The 26,968-nt window shown below is 38.1% G+C and overlaps 1 pseudogene; it reads left to right on the top strand.

Moving 5' to 3' along the window:
- Positions 1-434: 434 nt before the first annotated feature.
- LOC127653628 (ral guanine nucleotide dissociation stimulator-like 1) lies at positions 435-25,933 on the top strand (annotated as a pseudogene).
- The last annotated feature ends 1,035 nt before the right edge of the window (positions 25,934-26,968 follow it).

The following is a 26,968-nucleotide window of genomic DNA, read 5'->3' as shown; positions in this document are numbered from 1 at the left end:
GCCTGTACTAGACCATCTGTGGTAACTTCTGTTCTGTTTTGTATGTTTAGTTATCAAATCAACCATCCTTAAGGAGTATATAATTTTTAAAGTATCTACACTTAGTAGTTTATTTACGTCACTGTATCAAATGTAGGTCAGCTAAACACAAAAGAACGGAGAACTACAATATTTCTGCTAATTAGAATGTACTACAAAACAATGTCAGAAAACGGAGAGATTGTGTCAATGAAAAGGATGCACTGGGTGGAATAAACTGACTTGACATCCCATTAGTCTGTGACAATCAGATTATTGTGTGAGTATGTGCCTGTTAATCAGCACGGAGAGAATGAGGGATAAATGGATGAAAAATTCAGGGTTACTAAAGTTTAGATCACCTAGTCCTTGTCGGTTCTTAGACACTACATGGGATGTCAGTCATCTCTGTGCATCAGATCATGAAGGAACTTTCTGAAAATTATGGCACCTCCTCTCCTGATTTTAGCAGAATGCAAACATGGATTTTATTAGGAGCTGATCTAATCCACCAGGAAAACAGACATTGTGGATAAGGAGAATCATTTACAGTGAGTACATTCACTTTCCATTGCACATAATGATTTATTATTTTATTGCACTGTTGAATTTTCTCTCAGATCTGATTGTTAAGGATGATAATAATATAACGTGCAAAAGGTTTTATGCAGTTGGGAAAAATGTTGTATAGTGAGGATGTTTTATAAAAACATGTCTTGAATATTTGTTATTTGGCATTTACTTCATACAAAATGCTATAAACAAAAAACTGAATCAATATTTGGTGTGACCACTCTATGCCCTTAAAACAGCTCCAAATATCATAGGCACCTGTGCACAGTTTTTCAAGCTTCTTGGAGAATTTCCAAGAAGTTCTTCTGTCTGTTTCTTCGTGTAGTGGGACTGACTCAATGATGTTGAGATCTGAGCTCTGTGGGGCCCATACCATCTGCAGCAGGACTCCTAGTGCTATTTCTATTCTATTTGCAAAAGGAATGTTTGGAAATCTAAAATGGATATTTCCGAATGGCACATTAAAGCGGAGAATATAAAATAACCATCTTAAGACACGTTTTTGTGAAATATCTTATGTGCTTAAGAATTTTGCACAGTATGTGTCAACCATCAAATAAAAACTATTACTTATTACAGGTGTAGCCATTCCTTGAAAGTCAAGACTTCCTAAATATGTGAAATGGAAATGTAATTTTACACATACAGTAAAAACATTTGAATTAAAAGAAATATGAGTTATACAATGCAGTCCACAATCTGAGACCTTATTGAAAATCTGGGATTCAGAATCTAACCAACGGAAGCCCCTTAGAGTCTGTAGATACTTGCCATATGTGAATGCTCTTTAAATGTGTTTATATATCTCTGAAATCTGTAAATGTATGTCAAAGTCAGATAATATGACTGATGTGTATTTGTTGCTCTTGGAGGAAGTTGGCGTGCGATACGGGTGTAGGATGAGGTCGTCTCTAGTGGTCTCTGGAGGAGAAAGGGGTCTGTGGGCACGATTGGGTCGGATAAGGCATCGGCTATGCCAGGCTGGGCATCATGTGGATGTGCAAATGGACGAGGAGCCCGGCGTTTGGCTCAGGAGCTTCCATCTGCTGGACCTGGAGGAACACAGTGAGGTCAGTGCTGATGGTCATCCATTCATCGATCCATCGAAAAATACCTTAATGTGTCTTTGTTTTGATTCAAAGCAAGAATATAATCATTTGAATTAATTTTTTTTATTGTTTTTTATTAAAATAAATGTTTTTTAGATAATTATAATAGTTTTGTGGTGTTGGCAATTCTACCAGGCTACCCCAGAAATCCAGATAGTAAAAAAATTTAAGTGAAGCCATTTACTAAGATGGATTGAACTGTCATAAATCTTTTGACCTTTGTCTCAGAAATAAGTATTATTGGAACTGAATATGTGTAAATACTCCTTGTGTTAATGATTGTGTTCTTTCAATGGTAAGTAAATTTATGTGCATCACCCATTGTTGCATGTCTATATGAGCGTTGGCTCATTGGATGCCATTGCCCATTCACAGATCTGCGTCACAGAGAGGCATTAATAAACAGACACTCACTCTGTACCAAGAAAGCAACAATCTGCTCTTTGTTTGATTTAGAGATTGTGAGTGTGTGGGCATCTCATACGTCTAAACTTTCTAACCTTCACCATAGTAGTAGGATTCATTAAAGGCTCACTCAGTAATTTTCTGTTTTTGTTGCGCTGGGCAATTTGGCATTTGTCTTAGACTTACATCTTAGAATTAGGCAAATGCATAAATTTTTAGTTACCAATGCCATTGTAGAAATGTGCTATTTGTAAGAAATACAAGTGTTGCTGAGATTGAGGTTCAGCTTGTCAATATGATCTCATTATGTCAGCCCACATGATGAGGTGACCCACTTCATGTAAAATAATATAGCTCTTATAAAGCTACTGACATAACTGGGGTCTTCAGTCTAGGGTTGCAGCGGTATACCAGTTTCATGGTATACCATGGTTTGAAAATCGATGGTTATCATACCATATACATTTGCTTATCTACGGTATTGAGAAAAAAAAATACAACCAGATGGAGAATCTCACCTGCGCATCTCCTTTACTCCTCGTCAGAGTTGTCAACTTGCCCCACACACAAGTGCAGTGGAGAAAATGTCAGAAGAAGTGAGGCAAGGGGGACTGACATAAGTGAGTGTGTGTGAGTTAAAGCAGTTTTTCTCAACTGGTTGGTCGCAACCCAAAAGTGGGTCTCAGATCTATTTGGACTGGGTTGGGGACAGCAGGGAAAGAACAATGCCATGGTTCTCCCATTGAAGATATTTCAGCGGCCGCCCAAGTGATAGCCTATTTAGGACTGCCGAGGCAGATGTAATGATAATCTCGCAATCAGCTAAAGGCTTCTCAACTGCACTTTCGCAAGAGTGTAATGGAACCAGCTCGCGCTAATGATCTGCTTTTCTCTCTGACACGTGCGTGCAACAACCGGGCTTCCCTCGATATTGTGGACGGCATACCTCAAAACTGATGTGACCAATTTCAATTCTAGTGAGTCTTTTCTAGTTTAAAGCGTTACGGAGGAAGTCAAGTCAAACCTCTCAAACAGCAGGCAGCCTTGACATGCCAAACAGCACTGAGGAGGAAAAGAGCAACACTGTGCTATGCGCCAAAAAAAAAAAATTGTTACACATCATCACCTTCACAAAATTGTTTCACGATTTTACACAAATAAAAGCAACTGTTATGTTTTGACAAAAGGTTATAGTTTCATATGAAATAATCTAAAGGTAGAATCTATTAGACCTCATTTTATATCAACAGTGGCAGTTGTAGTTAAAGTTTCAAGATGTGTTTCAGCTAGTATTTATTTTTTTCATAAATACTTAATTTGTTATCATTTAAGACTAGCTACACTGACCTAACCATGGTAATGTGTGATATGTATTTTCTGTTTGAATTATGTTTGAAATTAGGAAAAAAATGGGATAATAATTGGCTCATACAAGTAAATATGCTCTTGTCAAAGGGGGGAGAGAAAATTCCTGTCGCTTTTGTTGTTGACGTCAACAACTAAAATAATGTCACATGCATGTCCTTGTACTGGAAAACCTTGAACAAAACCATGCAACATAAAAGGAAATGCAACCCAGTATACATTAAATACAGGTTACGTTTTTTTATTACGGTGGTTCGCCACTTGATTTCAAAATGTAAAATCTGCGTCCTGAAGCAAAACCAGTTGAGAACCACTGAGGTAAAGGTACATAGAGGAGCAGTCTGGATGTGCTGTCGTGCACCTACAGTATATGTTAACTGTAAATAATCATAGGACATTACTTTAAAAGCTCACACAGCTGATGTTGTTTCTCATTTAGTAGTTAATTTAACATGTAAACTAACACAATTTAGTTATATAACATGTTATAGTTACATGCTATTTTTTTTATCATGTATATAATTTGGTTTATTATTATAATTCTGTTAGCTTTCTTATTTATTCTATTTACTTTATTTATTTTCAAAAGGGAGACGTTTATTTACCAAGTGTTTGCTCGACCAAAAAAAAAAGAAAACCTTCTGTTTTCACTCCTTTAAGGGACATTGTAACTGACTATAGTAACTGTGTATACCATGATACCGTGAAACCGTGATATATTCTGAGATGGTTATCGTACCATGAAAATCTATTATCTTTTGCAACCATACTTCTGGCTCTATTTTCGTGAGCATGCAAAGCAGAGTGCTACGCACAAGGTCCATGCGCTACGTCTTATTCGATTTTGGTTAGGGCGCTAATTCTAAGCACATTCTAATTTTGTGCCATCGCAAAGCACAAGTGGCTGTGTGTGGGACTGTTTGCATGCAAACCGTGGGTTCATTTTATGTTAATAATGTGACACAATGCTCAGTTTGCTATTTTTCTGAGAAATAGGTAAGTGCGCCTAAACAGGGGTTTTGGACAGTAAGCCCCCCTCTGAGAAAATGTACAAGACCATGCCCCCCTTGACCCCCCCTCCCCTCTCCAATATTTGGTGATTTTTTTTTATTTATTTATTTTTTCTCAGATTTACAAACATACAATAATGTTGCATATGCATTTACAATAGCAATGTAAATAGTAAATAAGATAGCCTTGAACAATATCTAAAAATAAGACATCATATTTTTGCGAACGTCACCAAGATTTGCAAATGTCATAAAGCAGCGTAGTTTATTTGAAAGCCTGTGTGCGTGTTTTTGAGAGAGTTGCCCGTGTGCGAGTGGAGAGATGCGTGCTGGTGCAACCAGTATATGGATGCGCTCTTGCATGATATGCATGTTGTGCTCTCGACATTAACAATATTATAACACCATAGAGCTACAGTTTATTTAGCAGGACTGTGATCCATTATGGCAATAATTTTCCATTTATCTTCACAATAAATTTTTATTGTATTCATGTATCTTTTTATTTTACTTTATCAGTCGCCACGCTTCCCCTGACATGCTCTGGCACCCCCTTGGGGAGGCACGCCACCCAGTTTGAAAATCGTTGTGCTAAGACGTTTCAGAACCACATCTGTTCCTTCATTGGCAGTATGGAGATTCCACCAGCAGGTGGTAATAAAGCTCATGGTCAAACTCATGTCCATGACAATCTCTGTTGTAGCTGTTTTATGAAACAAAAATTTGAATATTTGTTTTAACTATCTATAGGTTACGGTAGTAGTTTTTTAATTATTATTATTACTATGTCCATCCATCCATTTTCTATAGCAGCTTGTCCTATGCAGGGTCACGGGGAGTGCTGGAGCCTATCCCAGCTGTCTGGACAGATGGCCAGTCGGTTGCTCCGGTTTCCCCCACAGTCCAAAGACATGCAGGTTAAGTGAATTGGAGAAGTGAACCCATAGGTGTGAGTGAAAGAGTGAATATGTTTGTCTGTTTGTGTCACCCTCTGATGGACAAACACATTCACATTCACTCTCTCACTCACACATACGGGCAATTTATTGTCTCCAATTCACTTAACCTGCATGTCTTTGGACTGTGGGGGAAACCGGAGCACCCGACAGAAACCCACACGTACACTGGGATGCAACCTCCAGACAGAAAGAATGCGGGTGAAATGTTTTAATTTGATGAGGTTGTTTTATACGATTTTTTAACCACTTTGTTATTTTGATTACATTTTGATTCGTTTTAAGTGTTTTTTAAATTTTAAATATTTTTGGTGTACGTTTTTCATGTTTCAATAAATGAATTAGATTTTTAAAGCGTTCAATTGCGTGTATATATATATATATATATATATATATATATATATATATTCTGTCCTCTGCAACCGAATTGAGGTGAGTAACCTCGCCACCACAAGGACCTACTAAGAAGTGGGAATTGGGCATTTAAAAATGGGATAAAATATAGAATAGTTGTTTTATGGTCATTTTAGGGTTAAAGCATATGTTGTCAGTTGAAAAATTAGATATAACTTGACACAACTTTTACCACACTAAAAACGTTTTAACATGCATGTTGTTTAGGTCTTGTGGCAATACTTCTGAAACAGTGAGTATTTTAACGTTTTCAGACCATTCACTGCTATTGTAAGTGCCTTGCTTTAACCTTGTTTTTAAAGAAAAGTCCCAATTCATATTTGTTGCAACAATATGCCATAAATGCTGTCGATTGAGCTTAATTTGTATTGAACTCTTAAAATTATTTTAAGCGGCCGAACTTTACATAACGTAATTAATATTCATGAGCCACGCCTTCCACGTAATAGACCGCGCCCCGGGCGTCATGTTAGCGTAAATGTTTATGTAGGCAGACCAACTCTGGTAGTTCAAAGCGTTTGACAGGAGCAGTGTTTGCTCTACAGACATGAATAACACCGAGAGAACAGGCTCTATTATCAAAAATAAAAGGAACCAAAATTAAATTACATTTTGGGTCGCGGATTTTGTATGTTTTGGTATAAATCATGATAATATTTCATTTAAAAAAAAACAAAAAGATTTATGGCATGAAATGTACAATTGATTTGATTAACACTGGAGTTCTCGTTTCCAGCTCTCTGGGCATGACAGTCAAGTTTGAGGACAGCTGAATAAGGAATATAGTTTCCAAAGTTAGTTTTTGCTGCGCTAATGGAAAGTCTTAACCCTTAAGCTGCTCGATCGTACGGGTGAAGAAAGAGCTGAGCGAAAATATGGGAAAATGGCAGTTCACTATGGTAAGTCACTTTCTGAACAAGGTTGTTTCCATTGAAGGATTGTCACTGCTGATATTATTTGATATATATATATTTGTATTTTTATTTTTTACAATAAAGTCACCATTTATTATATTAAAATAGAGTGGCTAGAACAATTGTACCTCTATATCATTATTTAGAATCGCGTAATACTTTCTCTTAGCGGTCGTTCACACCCAACGCGTTCTTGCTCCCGTCCGTCTTCAGCGTCTCGCGCAGGAGCGCTGAGCTTTTAGACGGCAGTTAAAAAGAACCGTTAAATATCCCTGTATTGTATGAGAGTCACGGCTGCCCCTCCATTCATAAAAGCAGACGCATGGCTCATTGCAAAAGTCCGTGGGTTTAACATGTATTTGTGATCTTGGCTTTAGGAAACACTGTTTAATCAGCTGCTTGCCAGAGGGTTTAAACTAAATGACAAAAAGAAGAGCAGAGACACGATTTTCAATACAATGTGAAACCTAATAAAAGAAGCCTATTTTAAAAATTCAGATCTTTTAAAGGCACACATAACTTGTTTCTGTTTTTCTTAATGTTTATTTATTTGAATTCAATTAAATGAGAATAAAAATAATTTAAGACCAGACTGTTTTAGGAGTAGTGAATGATTCTTATCTCATAATAAAAAATATAAAAAAGTAAAGTAACATGAAATGGTACATTTGTGTTAAGAACATTTTTGTGATCATCCATGACTACTACAAATTGGAGATTTTGCTGTTTTCAAAACTAATGGCAAGTAAAATTGTGGGACATGTTTTACCCCATGTCTCAAGAATCAGTGAAAAATGACACCATTGTGCTAAGATGTTCTCAAGCCTGTTGTTATGATCTCATTTAATATTTGTCACCTTTGAATCAGTCAACAACCAGCCCAACAACAACCCTGTTTGCACTAATTTACTCCAGTCTACAGAGACATTGTGTGAAGTCAGTTTTTTTTTCTTCGCCCACAGCTTTTGTTCATTCAGTGATATAGTATTTGCTATGCAAATAATCAGTTTCATATTTTTTTTACCACCAAGGAAAGGGGAATTTTTTTTTAAACTTAGTGCTGATTCTTTTTTTGTGCCTAAAAATGTCTCAAACCTCTATTCATCTTTACCTAATTTTCCAAGATCTACCACCATAACTAGCGTTTTTAAAAGTGTTCTCTTTAAAAAAAAAATAGAATCTTGTTTTGTATGCTTCATTTAATAAATACAGCATTTTTCTAGATACAGCATTTAACTTAGATGCATGTTTCCCCTTTAAGTGATTTGTACACCATTGCTAGTCACTTTGTTGAGAACGCATCTGCTGAGAATTAAATTTAAATTCTATTGTCTACTCGTGCCAGTAAAGTAGGACATTCACTCCTCTTGAATTGTAATTTGGTTAACCATTTGCCTGAATTTTCCTGTTTTGTATATTTCTTCCTGGATGAGCGAAATGTTAGGTCAGTACCTTGCGGGCATTCGTTTTTGGGAATTTTTTGTGAAATGTAGTTGAACTACATTTCAGTGTATTTTCAAGTGCACAACATTTTTGCCATTTTTATACTATCAGATTAGATGCATTTACATTATGGACTGCATTCTCTCTAGAAAAGTCATGATGCTGCTGTATTTATTTTTAATTGCACTGAAATGGTTACCATATACAGTTTTGTATGTTCATAGAATATCAGTTTGTCCATTAGCTGGAGTTAGAATCTACAGTTGAAGACAGAAGTTTACATACACTTAGGCTGAAGTAATTAAAACTCATTTTTTAACCACTCCACAGATTTCATATTCGCAAACTATAGTTTTGGCAAGTTGTTTAGGACATCTACTTTGTGCATGACACAAGCAATTTTCCAACAATTGTTTACAGATAGATTGTTTCGCTTTTAATTTACTATTTCACAATTCCAGAGGGTCAGAAGTTTACATACACTAAGTTAACTGTGCCTTTAAGCAGCTTGAAAAATTCCAGTGAATGATGTCAAACCTTTAGACAGATAGCCAATTAGCTTCTGATAGGAGGTGTACTGAATTATAGGTGTACCTGTGGATGTATTTTAAGACCTACCTTCACACTCGGTGCCTCTTTGCTTGAAATCATGGGAAAATCAAAAGAAATCAGCCAAGACCTCAGAAAAACATTGTGGACCTCCACAATTCTGGTTCATCCTTGGGAGCAATTTCCAAGCATCTGAAGTTGCCACGTTCATCTGTACAAACAATAGTACGCAAGTTTAAACACCATGGGACCATGCAGCCATCATATCACTCAGTAAGAAGATGCATTCTGGCTCCTAGAAATTAACATTAGTTTGGTGTGCGAAAAGTTCAAATCAATCCCAGAACAACAGCAAAAGACCTTGTGAAGGTGCTGGAGGAAACATGTAGACAAGTATCTATATCTACAGAAAAACGAGTCCTATATCGACATAACCTGAAAGGCTGCTCAGCAAGGAAGAAGCCATTGCTCCAAAACCACCTTAAAAAAGCCAGACTACAGTTTGCAAATGCACATGTGACAAATATCTTACTTTTTGGAGAAATGTCCTCTGGTGTAATGTAACAAAAATGTAACTGTTTGGCCATAATGCCCATCGTTATGTTTGGAGGAAAATGGGTGAGGCTTGCAAGCAAAATAAATGGCATCATGAGGAAGGAAAATTATGTGGATATATTGAAGCAACATCTCAAGACATCAGCCAGGAAGTTAAAGCTCGGTCACAAATGGGTCTTCCAAATGGACAATGACCACAAGCATACCTCTAATGTTGTGGCAAAATGGCTTAAGGACAACAAAGTCAAAGTATTGGAGTGGCCATCATAAATGCTACCAAATACTAACAAATTGTATGTAAACTTGTGACCCACTGTGAATGTGATGAAAGAAATAAAAGCTGAAATAAATCATTCTCTCTACTATTATTCTGACATTTCATTTTCTTAAAATAAAGTTGTGATCCTAACTAACCTAAGACAGGGAATGTTGTCTATGATTAAATGTCAGGAATTGTGAAAAACTGAGTTTAAATGTATTTGGCTAAGGTGTATGTAAACTTCTGACTTCAATTGTAAATATATAGCCTGATTCTGTTTTTCCAGGACCCGGTGCAGGAGTGGGGAGAGGAGGTAGAAGATGGGGCCATCTATGGAGTTACTCTTCACCGAGAACCCATACAGCCCCCACCAGATTCAGCCGAGAACGATTCTGCCTTTGGCTTCATGCAGTACCGTACACTGAAGGTCCGCAGGCTTAAAGCAGCCACTCTGGAGCAGCTTGTGACTGAGTTAGTGAACCCTGAGTGCCCTGACCCAGATTACATGCAAAGTTTCCTCTCCACGTATAGAGCCTTTACCAGCACAGATACTCTCATAGAGCTCCTGTTTCAAAGGTGAGCATTTGCAATGTACCAATAATTAATGCTCTGTAAAATAATCATACCTTTTCATGCTATTTGTAGCGGAGGCAGTATGAAAAATCTTGAAAGGATTAGTTAACTGAAAAGGAAAATTCTGTCATCATTCACTTGTCATCCAAAAAAGATGCTAAAGCACAATATAAACAATCCATACAACTTGTGCTATATATTCCAAGTCTTCTGAAGTCATTAAATACCATTGGGTGAGAAACGGATCAGACCAAAATGCCAAAATTTCTTTTCTTTTTTATTTGTTCCAATGGAAGAACAACATGAGAATGGAAAAAAACATGAGAGTAAATTATTACAGAATTTTTATTTTTGGGCTAAGTATTACTTTAAAGGACCAAAAATGAAGTCTCACTCTTGCTTTATATAATAATTGTAGGAGATCGTAATGATTTGATTGGAAATGAGGGATATCTCATATATATGAATGTCAATGACATTTCTATCAATTTATGATTCAATATCTACTGAGAAATTAGCATTTTAGTCATTCAATGTTTGCTTGTTAATCTCTGAAGCTCATTTGAATTTGATCTAGATCATTAGACATGACATTATGGTTTCCTTTATACAAAAACACTGACCTTTGGTTTCGTGCACAGCAACGACTATCCCTCATGTATTTGAATATTGTGGCATGCCATAACATTTAAACAGCTTAGTGTCAGTGTATAATGAAATGAAGGGACTCAGGAAAGCCCAAATTTCATCATTTGGTATGAGGCCGAGGAATTCCCAGAGGCTCCTTTAATGCACGTGGCTATATGACATTCACAAAGTACAAATCAGTGACGCACTGGAATGGAGGTGCCTCTCATTGCAGAACAGGTTTCGAGTTTCACATCACTGTCACCTTTGTGGTCTGTTGAAGCATAAACAATAATAATGACATTCTTGTGACATATTGTGCATTGGTTTCCAAGTGCTTGAACCATTATCTGAAATAGCTCCAATATTCGTAATTTGAATCCTTTAAATAAAACCACAAATCCACATCAAAGCGTCTTATGAAAGGTTTCGGAAGTTCTAATATTTTGCATATAAACTCGGAACATATTTGTTTGCAGAGAGGACATGGTTACAAATCTGGACAACAGTGTCTGTGTCAGAAGGTGAGTTGAATTTAGTCATTATAAGAATTAGTACATGGCTGTCTGGAATACTTGATATTGATTAGTCAATCATGGTATTCTGTTGTCAAATATTTTGGATAATGATAACTAAACTGTTCAGTTGACTTCCTAAATAGCTGTTTCATGTCTTTGTGGTCTTTTGGTCTGACATAATAGTATAGTTCCAACTCAAAATCAATATTTCATGTCCTTTTATACGTTTATTTGGTAAGCAGCCATGATATAAGCAGGGTAATAAACAGTCTGATGGTCAGTCGATAAACCTTCAGGGTGATGATTAGGATGTATCGCCCTGAAGAGGTTTATTTTGCCATTATGACTGGCAGACTGTACATTATCGTTTACTTATATTATAAATTGGTTTTAAATCAGTTAAACCAGATTATTAATTCTAATTGCAAGTGCTAAATTAATTAGCATGGCTAAATAAATTGCTAACAAAGAGAGTGTGTGTGTGTGTGTGATTGTGCAGTGCTCTGCCCCCTGTGATCCGGCTTTGGTTAGACGAGTATCACGAGGACCTTCGAGACTCTCCTGATCACCAGGCCCTGAGGCTGCTCTGTGTTCATCTGCGTCATCGTCTGTGTTTCAGACGACTGGCTCATCAAGCCGATGCTCTTTTAAAAAGGTTTCAGAGCGAAGGCAAGTCTTGGCCTATGACTTCTTTAGCTATATTACCTCTACACTAAAAAAAAACAGTGCTCTTTCTTGAGCTAAATATATATTTATGCATCAGCAGACAAGCACATATCCTGTGCTACTGATATTGAGAAGCCAGCAGGAGAAGAAACCATGGAGAGACGGGACATGTGGAATGTCCTGGATTTCCCTGCAGAAGACATTGCTGAGCAGCTCACGCTATTGGACGTTGTAGGTGTCAGTCATGCTTGTTTTGATGTGTTTTGATATAATGCGCTTATTTAACCAGTTTCTGTCTTTCGTTTGCTCTTTCTATTTCTTTATCAGGAACTGTTTGTCAAAGTGGTTCCATTTCACTGCCTTGGCTGCATTTGGTCTCAGAGAGACAAGAAAGAGAATCAAAATCTAGCGCCCACAGTCAGCGCCACCATCTCTCAGTTTAATGCTGTCACCAACTGCGTGATCACTTCTCTTTTGTGCCCTCCTACCTCTTCTACTCCTTTCTCCCCATTCTGCCCTCATAGCAGCCATACACAAAGGGCAAAGATTATTGAGAAGTGGATCTCTGTGGCTCAGGTGTGTATGAAGCTCAAGTCTGCCTTTGAATGGCCATGTACAAACCAGCTAAGTTTAACAGTATTAAATTATGTTCTGGGTTTAGTACAAGTTAAGCTTTTGTGGCATAATATTGATCACCACAAAAATAAATTTTGACTCCTCCCTCCTTTTCTTTAAAAAATAAAATATCGAGATAACAGTGAGGCACTTACAATGGAAGTAAATGGGGCCCATTTTTGAACGTTAAAATACTTTTTCAAAAGTATAGCCACAAGATGTATGCCACAGGATATGCATGTAAACATGATTTTAGTGTGATAAAAAAAGAGCGAGACTTCTTTTAAAAACTTTTGTGTTTAAAGTTATAACCAATTTTACAACTTCGTTACCATGACGATGTCAACAAACAAGAAAAAAAAAACAAAACGACTGTACAAGTGACAATTTAAACAACTTCCCTGCTCAACTTCACATAATACACAAGTTTTAACAGAAAAATTAATGCAAGTGCTTTTATAAAATAATAAGCTTCACATTTCTGTGTTTAAACCCTCCAAAATTTGGCCACATTCACTTCCATTGTAAATACATTTGAGCTTTTTTTTTTAAAGAAAAGGAGGGACAAGTCAAAATAAATATTTTTAGTAATCAACATTATACCACAGCATTCTTTTAAACAGCGAGCACTCTCTGTACCATAATGAACCATAATGTATGGGCTCATTTCTGAATGCAAAATAGCAAATTTTTACAATGACAACATTGGCAACTGAGAACTTCTGTTTTTGCGTTCTGTTTTTGTGTGATCACTTTCAATGCAACATAAAGCAAATTTTACTAATTGCACCTTTAACAACTAGTTGTTTACCTTCGTACACACATTACACAGATTTCAAATAAATGTATTTGTCATTATCTGAATTTTTCATTCCTGTAAATAACCAAACTCTGTGTGCTCAGTTTGGGATTAAGCACTCAGAAGAGGAGCGACAACTTTATTTTGCTTCAATATGAATGCGGCCTATTTGTTGTGTTTTTGCCTGTTGATTTAACTTTGCTCTTTATTATTGAATGCAGGAGTGCCGTCAGTTGAGAAACTTCTCCTCTCTAAGAGCCATCTTATCTGCTCTTCAGTCCAATGCTGTTTACCGGTTAAAGAAAACCTGGGCGGCAGTCAGCAGGTATTTATCTTCATCCTGACACTACCAATAGAACTTCAGCGTAAATCCACAATAGTTTCATTTTTAGATTTTTTTGTCTTAATTTTTAGATTCTCAAATTCAAACTCTTTTCAGGGAGAGCATGGCCACCTTTGATCATCTGTGTGAAACTTTTCCCGATGAGAACTGTGTGCTAGTAAATCGAGACATCCTTGTAGAGGTATGGAAAACTTAATTTAACCATTTTGCAACTGTTATCTAACCTTCAATATTTTCCTTTAACACTTTGTCCTTTCGAAAACAAGTGCCTTCCATCAAAAAGAGCTGATAGTAGTGTTTGTAAAATGATACAATTCTGAGATCATCTTATCTTATGGGTGCTTTTTCACCCTTTTGACTATCTTAAGCGATGCCATTAGTCAACATTCAATATTTTCCACACCATAATTCACTCTAATTACACCATAATTAAAAAAAAATGACACCTCCGGCTCCCCTTTATCTCGCTCTCCCGCTGATCATCTGATTCACTGCCCGGCCACGCCCTCCTGCTTGTCAAACTCCTCCCTTGCCTGATTCAGGCCGGGGCGCCACTAGACTGACTTACTCCTCCCCCACATCTGGAGGGGAGACGCTGCCCTTATGGCCATTTCGTCAGCCGGTGGTCCACCCTGCCTCCTGTGAAGCAGGAGGAGAGACGTGGGGAGAGGGAAAGAACTTGCTCGCCGGCTCCCGGACGTGCTTTTGCCCGGTCCTCAACCACGCCAGCTCGCTCCTCCCCTGGTGGACGGCAGCGAGTCCCCCGGCCCCTGGTGAATGGAACTGCTCCTTCCCTTCTTCGGCAGACTCCAGGGTTCCTCTGGCTCTTGCCGACCGGCAGCGACCCCTACGTTCCCTGGCAGATGGTAGTGGTGAGGACTCCGTGACAGCGCATCCCTCCTACCTCCTGGGTTTCGGCACCAACGTATCAGAGTAAGAGATGTGCAAGTAGGTGGCGGGAACCAGCTGAACAGTAAGCATTAAAGTTTAATGAAAAACGCAACATAAAACAGACACGCACGCAGCACGGCCGAGTGTGTCTCTCTCTCTCTCTCGAACTGGTGCCTCATTCTCCCCTTTATCTCGCTCTCCCACTTAACAGCTGATTCAGTGCCGGCCGTGCACCATCATGGCCCGGCCACACCCTGCTCATCACAGTCACAAAGCGTGTAATTTGGTCGCATATGCTAGTGATTTACTCGATATGTAGAGGGCTGTATCGTAGTGCCTGATGTCACAGCCAAACATACAAAATATCAAAGGGGCTATTGTCAACAATGCTCACAAACTTAGACATGAAAGCCACCAACAAACATGACATGACACTGAATGCTGATGCTAGCCTATTCTAAACTTCAGTTAACCTAGTGTTGGGGGGCCTGGGTAGCTCAGTGAGTAAAGACTCTCACTACCACCCCTGAGGTCGTGAGTTTGAATCCAGTTTGTGCTGAGTGACTCCAGCCAGGTCTCCTAAGCAACCAAATTGGCCCAGTTGCTAGGGTGGGTAGAGTTACATGGGGTAACCTCCTCATGGTTGCTATATTGTGGTTCCCGCTCTCGTTGGGGCGTGTGGTGAGTTTGCACGGATGCAACGGAGAATAGCGTTAAACCTCCACACATGCTCAAGCCATGTGATAAGATGAGTGGATTGACGTTCTCAGACGTGGGGGCAAATGAGATTCATCCTCTACCTGGATTGAGGAGAGTCACTACTCGGGAGTGGGGTGTTGGCTTCAGATGTCTTCCAGAGTGATTTATGTAACCATATTTCCAGGCCAATTGTTTCAGGCTATCTTATACTCTGTTTGTACTCATACACTTATCTAACTATGTACATATGTGCCCTTATTTGCATGTCAGTATGCCTACAAATTGTCCTGTTATCTGTTTTTGGGATTGATGTAGGAAGGAAACCAGGCAGCAGAGGTGGACACTCATTCTGCTCCAAAGTCTCCAAGACTCAGTCCTACATCTAAGCACATTGTAAGATTAATCAACATTTACATACAGCAACAACACCCTGCTGTATGGATTACATTTGCCTTTTTCAAGGTGACTTGCACAGGCTGCCATAGATCTGTTTTGTTCTAGTACAGAATACCCTGTTAGGGAAGTATGCATCATTCTGTTGTGGCTAATTTACTTTCTGGTCCTGTTTGACTTAAATCATTTCATCTCCTAAGGGAAAATCTGTCTAAATCTGAATCTGTGAACTTGTCAACAAAAAAAAAATAAAAATGTATTAACATAACGCAAGCTGATGCAGTATCTATTTTCACATTTCTGACACAGTCATGTGTGTCGGCAGTAAAGATGGGTCAACAGTACTGTATGTTCCTTTAACTGAGATATTGCTACTCGCCTAAATCATAAATCCTTTTTTAGCCATTGGAAAAATATGTGCAGACTTAAAAAGCAGAATTTATGAGTCAGAATTTGCATACATTGTGCATACCAGCCATCGGTTCCCACAAGGACAGCAACTTAAAAAAAAGGTTTCTGTGTAGGTTAGGTTTAGGTGTAGGGAATTGAACATGTTATAGTAATGTATAATAACAATAGAAGTCAATGGAAAGTCCCCACGATTTTAATATAAGCATTTTTTCTGTACTAATATGTTTGTTTTTCTGACAGAGCTCCACCAATGGGGAGGTGCCGTATCTGGGCACTTATCTTACCGTTCTGACCATGTTAGACACCGCATTAGGCGATAATGTTGAGGTGAGAAATTCTGTCTAACCTTAATTCACACCATATACATAGTGTTTTTTATTTTTATTGAAATGTATTCCCCTTTCTGTTCACAGGGAGGCCTAATTAACTTTGAGAAGCGTAGAAAAGTAAGTAAAGTTCTGGATGAGAACTGAAAAATATCACACACAAAACTGCAATTAATTGAATATTCAATTTTAAAGGTGCACTTAGTCATTTTTTCCACTTAAAGTTTTAATCCTAAATAAATTAAGGGAAAAAATGTGTTTAAAATGATGTACTTCCAAATGATTATGTTAACTTATGTTGCACACCAGGCAACATGGTAGCATCACAAAAATGTCAGGGGTGCACAACTGCACAATGTTTCCAGAATATTGATGTACTGCTTTCTCTCTTCCTGTTTCTCTCTGTATTCAGGAGTTTGAGATTCTGTCTCAGATCAGGCAGCAGCAGGCATCATGTGCTCAGTACAACCTCAAATCACATCCTCACATTACTTCCTGGATCAACAGTGGCATACCCCTCTCAGACCAGAAGAGGTGAAGTCTCCCATCATGACCTGTCAGTTACACAAATGAATATGAAACTGTCATTCTCCGCGTGATCATTTCATGCTTGGAATGTTAATGGAGTTTTAGAAATAGTGAGAAATTGTTTAACCTCCGTCTTTGAAATTACATTAAAGGGAAAGATCACCTAAAAATGAAAATTACCCTCATGTCATTTCAAACCTATATGCTGTTTTATTTCTATGGAACAAAAAAGGAGACATTTTTTTAATAATCGTTGTTCGTGATCAATGACAATGCATATTCAAGGGCTGTCAAGCTTAAAAAATGACAAAGCACACTTTAAAAGTAGTCCACATAACTTGTACACTAAGTATTTTTAAGACGTCTGTGCATGAAATGTGCGCTATTCTTGAATTTTTTACTTGAATGTGGGCTAGATGCGAGCTTCGGTGGAGGGCATGATTTTAAGTGAATAATGACTTAAATTTAGCTTTTTTCCTCACACAAAGCTATGGTATGGCTTCAGAAGACTTGTGATACAGCAAACAAGTCATATGTAGTAAGATTGTTTTATGCTTTTAGTATGCTTTGTTGGAGCTTGACACACTTTTGGAGTTTTATGTTAAGAGCACAGTAAAAAAAAAAATCTTCTATGTTCCACAAAAAAAAAACAAAAAAAAAAACAGTATATCGGTTTGGAACGGCCTGTACATTTTTATTTATGGCTGTACAACTTGACATTTTTAGGCTGTGGTTGGAGCTTTGGTTTCTTCAGAAGATCACCTCAGCATCTTGCATATTTACATTAGAGGTAGATCGATATATCAGTTTTACCGATTAATCTGTGCTAATGGATGCATTTTGGAAATATCGTCATCAGCAAATATCTATGGTGATAATTATTTTTAATTTATTCCTCCGTGGTTGGCCCTGGAGGATTCTAGAATGTTTTAGTTCTCCAGTATAACAGCTGCCTCCAGAGATGAAATAAAAACAATCACTGACACCTTGTGGGAAATTGTTGTATCTAACTTTTTCATCATTGAAAATATTCATCCGTATTTTTATCCTCATTTCAATGCATATTTTATATTGATTAGTTAAAGGGATAGTTCACACAAAAATTTAAATTCTTATTATTTACTCACCCTCATGCCATCTATGGTGTGTCTGACTTTCTTTGTTCACCAGAACACATTCGAAGAAAAATAAAAAAAATATCTAAGCTCATTTGGTCCTTAAATTGCAAGTGGATGGCGATTTCTCTTTTGAAGCTTCAAAAATCACAGATAGCTTCAAAAATCACAGACAGTCAGTATAAACGTCATCGTACAACTTGTGCAAATTAATGTCTTCTAAAGTGCTATGATTGCTTTTGGTGTGAAAAAAGTTCAATATTTAAGTACTTTTTAATTATAATCCAACGCATCAGGTAAGCTTCACGAGAGATTTGAGTTCAAGCGGTTTCTCGTGTGACGTATTTGCGTTGCCACGATACCGACGTAATTACATGTTCTCCACTCAGTTGAGAAATGCAGGATAAGCACACAAACGCACCATTGTGAGTAAAGAAACAGATAAATACAGATCTAAACCAAAACCAATCAAGCTACTGTACAGCGTTCCTCCTTTTCACTTGTAACAGCGCTGCTCTTCTAGCTGTGACGGACGTGCCTCAGTTCTCACATGTTTCAAATGCCATTACATTACATCACACCACACGCATGTACCATTCCTGACAGGAAGCATGGTTTAGAGTTAAAAAAAAGTACTTAAATACGTATCTTTTTTGCACCAAATGCGATCATGTCATTTTGAATACATTACTTTTAACAGCTGCTGTTATATGGATGACGTTTATGCTGACTGTCTGTCATTTTTGGAGCTATAAAAGAGAAATCACAATTCACTTGCATTTTAAGGACCTACTGAGTCAAGACATTTTTCTTCAATGTGTTCTGGTGAAGAAATAAAGTCATACACACCTGGGATATCATGAGGGTGAGTAAATAATGAGAACATTTTCATTTTTCGATGAACTAACCCTTTATGTTAAAGTGTTTTAAGCCAGAGCATGCAAAGAAAAATGCTAAGATATGTTAACGTGCCCCATCAGCACAAAAATCGTGTCCCCAACTTCATATCTTGTGAATAATAATAAACCTTGTTCCTCATTAAACCTCATCTGGTGAAAAAAAATAATAATATAATATATATATATATATATATATATATATATATATATATATATAAGCAATAAAAAGCTTAATTTGGTAAAAACCTACTTATGAAGCATTATGATGGTGCCAAGTCTTTGTCATTTCAAAATAAGAGTCCCCTGTGTATTTTGGGCTTGTTTATATTTGAAAGTCCCATATTATGCACCACATCAATCTTTTTCTGGTTTTTATTTGGATTTTGGTTGCACAAAAAGACTTTATAATTTTATTTATTTTTTTACATCATATAAATCGATAAAAAAAAACTATTGGCCGAATAATTGGTTACCTGCATTTTTTGCCACCTTAGTTATAGACATCTGCAAAAATCAGTCTACTTATAATTTAAAACCAATTGTATTTTTCCCCCATTAGCTACGAGTTGTCAAGAGAGCTGGAGCCACCGGTTGACCACTGCCCCAGCTCTCCCAACACCTGGAGCCACCGGCTCATAACCAAGAAATTGACCACGTGAGTATATTTATTCTCAAAATAACAAAAATATAATTCCAACTTGCTTGTCTGTCTGTGTCGGACACTACTCTTCTTCTTCTGCTCTCTGCAGATTGCTGTCTGGCAGTGAGAAGAAGACTTTTGCTGATCAGATCAGTGTATCGTCCTCTGGTTCCAGTGGTTCAGAAATGGAAGATTTCAGCAGCCCCAACATCTCACCCCTTAGATACAAAGTACAGGTAATAAGTCAACTCAAAACCCACAGGCCAGAGATACAGACTGCACACTGAATTTTTCAAGTTGAGTTTTATTATTCCAAAACTGGTTTGCAAGCTTTAAAGATGGAAAAGCACACCATAAATAAATTTAAAAAAGATATACTATTTCTGGGTGGTCTGTTGGATTGTTAAAATCTATGTGTGGTCAAGAGGCAGTTTCTTTCCAATGAATGTGACTAATTGTTTAGCCTTAACCATGCTGTCAGTACCACCGCTCCCTATAAGCAGACTACACAGTCTGTGTAGGTCACCAACTCCCTAGGGGGGCACCATCTTACCGTAGGAAGGCACCAGAAAGCCCTTACTCACACCGTATACTTTATTCAAGGACCCGAAAGCAGTTGCGGATCACAGATGATCGTTAGCGCTCATATCACGTGAACCCCCCCCACACCTGGAAGTTCGTGTTTGCACTATCATCAAAGGTCGATGTATAATGATGTTGACAGAACACAATGTATTAGATAACGACACCCTCAGCATGTGACGTTTTATATTATACTCATAATATAATATACTAAAGTGTTTCATGCTTGCAATCCGTTTTGCTCACCACACAGCGATAAAGAAACACACATCTAAATGATTAAGCTATCTGATACACTTCATATTGTTGATTGTGCCACTTAAATGCTATTCCAAACTTTTAATGGCTTTTAACAGACATATTCTTGATGAGTCATTGAATAAATCAGGGGTTTCAAAATGGGGTCCATGTTCATTGTCTGAAGTTCCTCTTCTGTCACTCACTCACTCGACGTTGTGTCGAATGAAGTGATACAAGAGGTCTTCCTGGGATGCCAAACGTACCTCTGATCCTGATAAAAGGCCAATGTCAAGTTGACAGACAGAATTTGCATGCCCTGCTCCGGACATACGGGTATAAAGGGAAGCGGGGCAGCGAGTGCCTGTTAGAATTTTTCTTCGGAGCCGAACGGTTGTGCCACAGCAAGCTGAAGTTTAGCACTGTTTCACTCACCTTTGTCAGCAAGAAGCATTGCTGTTGGATCTACGGCACGTTTCCAGCTAGCGTTCTCGCCTCTGGGTGCTTCGACAGTGCTTTTCACTGTTAAAAGTGTTCTCTAAAAGAGTTTGAGTTTTCCACTCACAAAAGAGCAATACACAGCAGCGTTGAACGTGCTTTTCAAAACGGGGCCTTTGCGCCCCTGTGTTGTTCCTGGATGCGGTCGATTTCTCTCCAAGACCGACGGCCACAGACACTGCCTCGTGCGCCTGGGCAGCGATCACACTGAGGCGGCGTTCGTGGATGGCTCATGTACTCATTGCGAGAACATGACCATGGCATCGTGGCAGTCGTGGCTCTCCTTCCATAAGGTGAATGCCACTTCAGCCACCCCCGGCGTCGCTCCTCCTTCCCACAGGATTGAGGATGACCTGGCTGGCGATGAAGGCGATATGGGGATAACGACGGGCTCTGTTTCGCTGGATAAATCCCCACGAACCACCCGCCCCCCGACATGCTCGCTCGCTTCTGTCCGAGCTCGGGATGAGTGCGGCTTGCCTCACAGCCAGCCGGCATTGTCCCTCGAGCTCCTGGACTTGGATGATGACATCGCCGCTGCATCGGAGAGCATCCAGGTGTCTGACGTGGAAGACTAGACTGGGCTGCCGCCTTCGGGCCAGCCCGCCCAGTCTGAGGCGGACGCGCAGATAGCCGACATGCTTGCCTGGGCTGCCGTGAGCGTGTGCTTGGACCTCCCCACAGCCTTCGCAGCTTGATGACTGGTACCTCGGCTCCGGGCCCAGCTCTCAGCCTCAGCGTCGAGCACCTCGCAGGCGGCGTACGCCCCCTGTCTCCAGGACCCCTTCCAAGACCAGGAAAGCTCAGAAGCTCTCCTGAGATGGGCGATACAGTGTGACAATCGCCCCTTCTTGCCATCAGACTTTCAACCCTTGGACAGAACTCTACTTTCTGCGGACCGGAGTCCCCTTACAGCAGGTGTCCAGACGTGTCGTGGTGACCACAAACGCCTCTCGACAGGGTTGGGGCGCCGTGTGCAATGGGCACTGTTGTAAACTCTGTTGTAACCCCTGTTGTAACCTCCGTTCCCCGAGGGAAGGAACGAGACGTTGTGTCCCTCCTGCCACAGCACTAGACCTACCACTGTAAACGGCCGTACCTTATTTTCGGCTCCTCAGTCCAAATCCTGACTGGCACTCGCTGCCCTGCTTCACTTTATACCCGTATGTCCAAGGTGGGGCATGCAAATTCTGTCTGCCAACTTGGCATTGGCCTTTTCTCAGGTTCAGAGGTACGTTTGGCGTCCCAGGAAGACCCCTTGTGTCATTTCATTTGACACAACGTCTCGTTCCTTCCCTTGGGGAACGGAGGTTACAACAGTAACCATCACGTTTCATTCAAAAACTGGTCGGAAATCATAAAATATTTAAAGCTGCTTTGGCACTGTGTTTATTGTGAAAAGTGATAAATATGAATAAAAATTACAACAAAAATACAAATGAATTAAAATATTTTTCTATCATTCTAACTTTAATATACAGTAATAGTGGCTAGAAAAAAAGAGATGCTGTCAACATAATATAAAGTAAATATTTTCCAGATCTTTCTTTTGGCTTAAGCACAATGACAATAAAACACTAGTTATTTTACATTGATAACAACATGTTTTCTTTATAATATCACACTATTTCATCACTATTTTTCTGGGCCAGTATAAATAATTATTTAACACATGAAAGTATATAGAGCCTTTACATTTTAGTAATGGATCCCTCAAAAGGGGATCATCATATTTCCAGGTCCTTGACATGAAAAAGTTTGAAAACCCCTTGAACAAAATTTCTTTGTTCTCACTTTCACAGTCGGCATCTGCATGTTGTCAGCACTTCTCAGTAGACACGCCCACCTCCTCTCTGACCCCGCCCACCTCATTACGAAGATCCTTACAAGCGGATATGTCTGCCCTGGACTCTGACAGCCCCTCCCTACATCATCTTCTTCATCATCATCAACATCATCATCCTCTCCTCTCCACCAACACACTGCCAATCATCCAATGTATAACAAGCAGGTAGCTGATTCCTGTATTGTCAGGGTCAGTGTGGAATTTGGCAACAACGGCAATGTTTATAAAAGTATTTTGGTAAGTTGGCTGCTATGTTTGGTGAGTTGCAATGCTAAATTGGTGTTTCCAGTCTTGAAACTTTACAATCTTTGTAGATAACCAGTCAGGACAAGACAGCTCAGGTGATTCAGAGAGCACTGGAGAAACACAACCTGGAGGAGATGAACTGTCAGGATTTTAGTCTCACACAAGTGCTTTCTAATGACAAAGGTGAGCTTACATTCTAATGCTGTGTGATTTAAAGTGTGACCTTAAATAGTTCACCCCAAATTAAAATTCTGTTATCATTCTGGGACTGGGCTGTCAAGCCCTTAGGTGACAAAAGAAAAAGGTATCATTTAAAGTACACTATAAAGCCTAATATATTCATTACAGGAAATGTAGTCTTAATTAAACATTACTTGGAATGTCAGATTTTGGGCTCATAACTCAAATATCTATGTTCCTTTTAAGTTGTTTTTCTTAAAAATCTATAGACTCAATCACTTGAGTTATTAACGCCTAAAATATTGAGTACAAAACTGAGGTTATTGGGAATACCTACAATACCTTGTGCTTGAATTCTTTAAGTATGTTACCTTCGTCAAAATGAACATGGGGGGCATTGAAAGAATTGTTATTAAGAATTCTGTAGTATTATTTATGTTGAATTGTTGCAAAAAGTTGTTTCATGTGATAAAACCATTAGGGCAATCTGTGTCCCCTTTGGTCAAGTTGGACCTTGTTAACTTTTTCAGTTCACCTTGTGCTTGTGCAACAGAACTACATGTATATGCATTGCAGTGGAGAATTAAGTTTATTTAATGACTGACCTAGAATCAGTTGTAATCTTCTATAAGCAGTGTTATTTTATGACCTTACATTTGAGTCCATTCAATTAAGATTATTCAATAGAATCAACAACATTTTAATATCAAATCTGAGTTAAGTCTACTTGCATTACCTTAACTTAAAATTGAAGTTCATTCTATATGATCACCAAGTTAAGGAGAAATAACAGAAATTTTGGAGACAACATTCAATTAAATTAAGGGAACGAGTTTACACAATTGATTTAAATAAAATTAAAACAGGTTTTCCGTGCAGTCAATATGACTTGTGCACTATATTTCAAGTCTTGAAGCCATGCAAAAGCTTTGATGAACAGATTGAAACTTTTTGTCACTTCAAATGCATCATTAAAATTGCTTAAGGTAAAACAGCAATTGTGTTTGGTCACGTGAGAACCTCTCAAATAGCTTCAGAAGGCTTGGAACAAACAGTTTTAAAATGACATGAGGGTGAATAAATGATGACCGATATTTTTGGGTGAACTTTTGCTTTAAAAAAAAAAAGGTCCTCTACATTTAAAATGAATTACAAAGCTTTATATGTTATGAAAAGTCCTGCTTAGTAAATCTGTGTCATTGTCTTACTTAGAGTTGCTGATCCCAGACAAAGCCAACGTGTTCTATGCCATGTGCACCACTGCCAATTTTGACTTTGTGCTTCGTCAACGTTACAAAAATCACAGCAGAGGTCCGGGTGCAACCTGGAGTCCTGGAGCTATGTTACGTGGACGCAGATAACAACAAGTAACACGGATAGTCTGCCGCTTGACTGTCGTGAAGCTTTATGTGAACAGAGACTGCATGTTTCAGTGGCTATACAACCACTTGGACAACTACTTGTGATAATACTGCGTTGAAATGTGGCATGAAAACAGAGAACAAGGTGTGTTCAAGAATGGCGAATATGCTGTTAACAAGGAAAACTGGTGACTAATGGTTGTCAAAGCTCATATAAATTTAAAAACAGACTGGTGGATTCATCATTGGGTTTTGAAATATACAAATACAAGGAAACTGAAGCACTTTATGACTGTTACCACAAACGTTATAATACATATAGAATTGTTACATTCTGTTTTGATTTATAACTTGTAAAATATGAAGGAAGAAAAGTTCATAGAACTTTTAGAACAAAGCTACTTGAGATGAAAACCAGGGGAAATTGCAATATATGAACACAACTACTGCTATTTCATCCGATTTGTGTGTTCACACAGATGATGCCTCAGAGTTTTACTGAGAAACATCTGTACGCAGGTGGATAAGCATATTTGTTAAATATCATCTACAAACTTTTAAAGACATTTTTGTTGCTAATATTAAGTAATAGAAAAATACTGAATACTCATTTTAGTTTTCTAAAATAGTTAAAACTAATAAAGATAATATATTCAAATTTTAATAAAATTCACATTTTAATGTTTTGCTACATTTCATTTTTAGAGTATTTAACTTTTATATGTGCACATTAAATGTATCTATTTTTGTTTGCTTGGTTTCCTGTCTGCTCTTATTTAATTTCTAGCTGATTTTATGTGCAATAATCTAAAACCATAAGCTGTTATTCTTCTAAAACCTTGTTTGTCAAAGCTTGTGCTGTGAATGAAGTGAATGATGGAAATGTTCATGGATTTGTGGCGAAAGTGCCTAATCTTTGTCTTTATCATGAATGCTTGCATATCACTTTTAGAAGTTTTAAATATGTTCAGTTTTTTTTTTTTACTAACGGTGTCAAATGAAGAAGCTACTCATCCACATTGGATATCCTCAGACTGTCTGTGCAAATGCAATTTAGGATTGATTTCCAGAATTGGACGATGCAGGTGCACTAGATGTAATTTAGTATGTGTTTTGCGAAAGTCAAAGAAAGTAAATTGCTGAAGTCTGTAAAAAGGAAGAGCTTGGTCTGTGTAGAATGTTTTGCTGCTAATAGTGGGGCAGGCTTAGTGTTCCTTTCAAATGAAGTGTTTTTGCCTAAATAAAGGGGGGACTTGATTCAGGATTAAAAGCACACGTTTGCTTTTTGCACAGAAAGCCACAATTTCTGAATGAAACATTAAATGTGTCTGTCTGTCTTTGTATATGTGTGTGTAAAATTAAAAAACGAATTTGGCACTTAGAGTTGTCTCTGTTTTGTATTCTTGTGTTTTAAACAACAAATTACATTTTGCTTGTTTATATTAGCTTTTTTGTGATTTATGTTTCTGGTGATTACCATTACATTATTTGGAACTGGCAGAAGTTGCCCTTCTTTATTTGTATTATTTATAATAATATTAAACAATACATATTTTTACTGTTACTTACTAGGAACATTTGGAATTTTTTCACTAAGAATGCAAATGTATTTTTGCAAAAACAAAAAACTGAAATATCACATTGACATAAGTATTCAGACCCTTTGCTATGACCCTTGAAATGTAAAGTGCTGTGAAAAAGTACTTCCTGATTTCTTCTATTTTTGTGTATTTTTCATACACACAATTTTTAGATCTTCAAATGAGAAATAACATAAAACAAAGGCAGCCAGAGTAAACACAAAATACAGTCAAATATATATATATATATATTTTTTTTATTTTATTGAAGCAAAAAAGTTATCCAACATGTATATCACCCATGTGAAAAACAAACTGCCCCTTTAAAGTTAATAGCTGGTTGGGCCACCTTTAGCAGCAACAACTGCAACCAAATGCTTCCGAAGACTGATCTCCACTTATTCACAATGCCGTGGTGGAAGTTTGTCCCACTCTTCTTTTAACAACTGTTTTAGTTCAGCCACATTGGAGGGTTTTCGACCCTAAACTGCCTGTTTAAGGTATTTCCACAGCTTCTCAATTGGAATCAAGTCAGGACTTTGACTAGGCTTCTTCAAAACTTAATTAGGCTACTTTTGAGCCATTCAGAGGTAGATTTACTCCTATATTTGGATTATTGTCTTCCTGCATAATCCAGTAGTGCTTGAGCTTCAGATTTGTGTTGAACAGGGCTGGCAGTAATCAGGCATGGTGTGTCTAGTCCAGCTGTACCCCATTTTGAATTCAGTTTTATAGATTCAGGGATTTAGTAAATAAGGGGGCAAATACTTTGTACACATGCCCAGTTGGAACTGGATAACTTATTACCTTGAAAAAATTACATTA

This window comes from Xyrauchen texanus, chromosome 13 (genome assembly GCF_025860055.1).
Source record: "Xyrauchen texanus isolate HMW12.3.18 chromosome 13, RBS_HiC_50CHRs, whole genome shotgun sequence".
NCBI classification, from domain to species: domain Eukaryota; kingdom Metazoa; phylum Chordata; class Actinopteri; order Cypriniformes; family Catostomidae; genus Xyrauchen; species Xyrauchen texanus.
This window is presented reverse-complemented; position numbering and strand designations above follow the sequence as displayed.